The following is a 4,265-nucleotide window of genomic DNA, read 5'->3' on the forward strand; positions in this document are numbered from 1 at the left end:
AGGTGGTATATACAATTATGGACGGGCTGCCGAGTGCCGACACAGAGGTAGCCACAGCCGTGAACTACCGCACTGTACTGTGTCTGCTGCTAATATATAGACTGGTTGATAAAGAGATAGTATACTCGTAACTAGTATGTATGTATAAAGAAAGAAAAAAAAACCACGGTTAGGTCACTGGTATATACAATTATGGACGGGCTGCCGAGTGCCGACACAGAGGTAGCCACAGCCGTGAACTACCGCACTGTACTGTGTCTGCTGCTAATATATAGACTGGTTGATAAAGAGATAGTATACTCGTAACTAGTATGTATGTATAAAGAAAGAAAAAAAAACCACGGTTAGGTCACTGGTATATACAATTATGGACGGGCTGCCGAGTGCCGACACAGAGGTAGCCACAGCCGTGAACTACCGCACTGTACTGTGTCTGCTGCTAATATATAGACTGGTTGATAAAGAGATAGTATACTCGTAACTAGTATGTATGTATAAAGAAAGAAAAAAAAAACACGGTTAGGTCACTGGTATATACAATTATGGACGGGCTGCCGAGTGCCGACACAGAGGTAGCCACAGCCGTGAACTACCGCACTGTACTGTGTCTGCTGCTAATATATAGACTGGTTGATAAAGAGATAGTATACTCGTAACTAGTATGTATGTATAAAGAAAGAAAAAAAAACCACGGTTAGGTCACTGGTATATACAATTATGGACGGGCTGCCGAGTGCCGACACAGAGGTAGCCACAGCCGTGAACTACCGCACTGTACTGTGTCTGCTGCTAATATATAGACTGGTTGATAAAGAGATAGTATACTCGTAACTAGTATGTATGTATAAAGAAAGAAAAAAAAAACACGGTTAGGTCACTGGTATATACAATTATGGACGGGCTGCCGAGTGCTGACACAGAGGTAGCCACAGCCGTGAACTACCGCACTGTACTGTGTCTGCTGCTAATATATAGACTGGTTGATAAAGAGATAGTATACTCGTAACTAGTATGTATGTATAAAGAAAGAAAAAAAAACCACGGTTAGGTCACTGGTATATACAATTATGGACGGGCTGCCGAGTGCCGACACAGAGGTAGCCACAGCCGTGAACTACCGCACTGTACTGTGTCTGCTGCTAATATATAGACTGGTTGATAAAGAGATAGTATACTCGTAACTAGTATGTATGTATAAAGAAAGAAAAAAAAACCACGGTTAGGTCACTGGTATATACAATTATGGACGGGCTGCCGAGTGCCGACACAGAGGTAGCCACAGCCGTGAACTACCGCACTGTACTGTGTCTGCTGCTAATATATAGACTGGTTGATAAAGAGATAGTATACTCGTAACTAGTATGTATGTATAAAGAAAGAAAAAAAAACCACGGTTAGGTCACTGGTATATACAATTATGGACGGGCTGCCGAGTGCCGACACAGAGGTAGCCACAGCCGTGAACTACCGCACTGTACTGTGTCTGCTGCTAATATATAGACTGGTTGATAAAGAGATAGTATACTCGTAACTAGTATGTATGTATAAAGAAAGAAAAAAAAAACACGGTTAGGTCACTGGTATATACAATTATGGACGGGCTGCCGAGTGCCGACACAGAGGTAGCCACAGCCGTGAACTACCGCACTGTACTGTGTCTGCTGCTAATATATAGACTGGTTGATAAAGAGATAGTATACTCGTAACTAGTATGTATGTATAAAGAAAGAAAAAAAAACCACGGTTAGGTCACTGGTATATACAATTATGGACGGGCTGCCGAGTGCCGACACAGAGGTAGCCACAGCCGTGAACTACCGCACTGTACTGTGTCTGCTGCTAATATAGACTGGTTGATAAAGAGATAGTATACTACTAATATTATATACTGGTGGTCAGGTCACTGGTCACTAGTCACACTGGCAGTGGCACTCCTGCAGCAAAAGTGTGCACTGTTTAATTTTAATATAATATTATGTACTCCTGGCTCCTGCTATAACCTATAACTGGCACTGCAGTAGTGCTCCCCAGTCTCCCCCACAATTATAAGCTGTGTGAGCTGAGCAGTCAGACAGATATAATATATATAGATGATGCAGCACACTGGCCTGAGCCTGAGCAGTGCACACAGATATGGTATGTATGTGACTGAGTCACTGTGTGCTGTGTATCGCTTTTTTCAGGCAGAGAACGGATTATAAATAAAAGTGGTGGTCACTGGTCACTATCAGCAAAACTCTGCACTGTACACTACTGAGTACTCCTAATGCTCCCCAAAATTAGTAAATCAAGTGTCTAAACGGAGAGGACGCCAGCCACGTCCTCTCCCTATCAATCTCAATGCACGTGTGAAAATGGCGGCGACGCGCGGCTCCTTATATAGAATCCGAGTCTCGCGATAGAATCCGAGCCTCGCGAGAATCCGACAGCGTCATGATGACGTTCGGGCGCGCTCGGGTTAACCGAGCAAGGCGGGAAGATCCGAGTCGCTCGGACTCGTGAAAAAAAACATGAAGTTCTGGCGGGTTCGGATTCAGAGAAACCGAACCCGCTCATCTCTACTTTAAAGTACGATGTGTGTAATATAAATCTATTATGACACATACAATTCCAGGATGTTTCTTGCAGGCATCTAACAAGCAGGGGGAATCTCCATTCCTCATGGTGTCATCCCAGATCTGGTTACTTGTGAATAATTTGTTCAGCTTCAGAACACCTTGAGAAAGAAAGTGAAGAATAATTAACTAAAAAAAATAATGTGCTTGCTCCCTGAAAAAAATAAAATCAATATTAGAATGTTTTACTTAATTTTAGTTATGAATAGTTTCTTTAATTTCCTTATCATCCTCATTATTGTTTAGTTATAATGCACCAGAAAACTCTGTTGTGTCAGTTAGTAACAAATCATACCAGGAAATGAATCACATATTAAAATATCAACTACAGAGGATGTTGACTGAGAAGGGTCCGATGTGAGACAGGATACAAGAGCCCCTAGTGTGGGCGTTTACAGTCAAGATAGAGGGCAAGTTGGAGGCAATTAGGCCTGTTAGAATTGGTAATGGAGATTGGAGAGGTCATAGACATATAAGCAGGAGCAGATAGTATGGAAGAGTAGCTGGATTTGGATGCTGGAGTTAAAGGGGCCCAGTTATCAATAATCGATTTAGGTGTGATATTAGCACCCAAAATCTCAATGAAATATGCCATTATACCAACAGAATGTATTAAAGAGCACTCACAGGTGCAGGGCATCAGAATCAGCATAAATAAACCACAACTCACCGGAGAGGGAAGTGTGCAGTGCGGATGTCTTCAGACTGGTCAGTTCCTTCATCCTAGTTTCCTCCACACTGGTGCAGAATATACTCTCCTAGGCATACAACTTCAGCAACTTAATGCCTTTCAAGATCTCATTTGTTTACGTAAACCGCTCCATGGAATAAGCCTTTCATGGCATAAAAACAAACAATGTAATAACGGGCAATTGCGTTACATAACACCTTAAAACAATAATGCTCATTTACAAACCACTAACATGCAATGCTTACAAAAGTGCAAGGCAGGACAAATGCATCTGACACCGTTTGACAACCTTTTGCCCATTTTTGCACAGTCTAAATTACTCGGTGACTGCACAGTTTCACTTTGTTCTCAGGCACGCTGCTGTGTGCTGTGCACTGCTAGCATAGGTGTGCCCAGCATATTACATTACAGTGAGCGGTAGAACCAATCTTGGTATAAGTCAAGTATTACCTTAAAGTCATCAATCCACTTCTTATAATTAAACCCAACCATTCAAATATCATGTCCCACACAATATTCCCAATCTACTTACCCATAACCTTGCACTGTAGCCAGCTCCTGCTCTCTTCTACTGTAACAGATGTTTACACTTTGGTTTACACTGCATCTTCATCTCGGGAACTTTTTAAAACTTTGTTCAAATAACAAACTGAATAATAAAGCTGAAGTCTGTGAAGTAGACTTCGCTGATTTTTAACATACAAACTTAAGGATTGCAGTTCAGTTGAGAACCACTGTAATTATTTAGGTCCTTTTGTCTTGATTTTTATTGTTCCTTGTTTTAAAGAAGAAGACGTCTCTCACCAGCCGTCAATGATTTAAATTCCTCAATAACATCATTGTAATTTACGGAGAGAGCCAATTCTTGCTCAATGTACAACAACATGAGTGAATCGAGGCGCTGTTGGGACATTGTACTTCTTAACTTGTTTTTTACATGTCCTAGCTTTGAAAATGCC

The 4,265-nt window shown here is 41.6% G+C and overlaps 1 long non-coding RNA gene across 1 annotated transcript; it reads right to left on the reverse strand.

Moving 5' to 3' along the window:
- Nucleotides 1–2,582: 2,582 nt before the first annotated feature.
- Nucleotides 2,583–4,003, reverse strand: LOC134947474 (uncharacterized). Its single transcript, XR_010182565.1, has 3 exons — nucleotides 3,839–4,003; nucleotides 3,286–3,448; nucleotides 2,583–2,716 (listed from the first exon to the last, which is right to left on the reverse strand). It is a non-coding gene; the product is annotated as an uncharacterized LOC134947474 (long non-coding RNA).
- Between the last annotated feature and the right edge of the window lie 262 nt (nucleotides 4,004–4,265).

The sequence above is a fragment of the Pseudophryne corroboree genome, chromosome 8 (genome assembly GCF_028390025.1).
Source record: "Pseudophryne corroboree isolate aPseCor3 chromosome 8, aPseCor3.hap2, whole genome shotgun sequence".
Lineage (NCBI taxonomy): Eukaryota > Metazoa > Chordata > Amphibia > Anura > Myobatrachidae > Pseudophryne > Pseudophryne corroboree.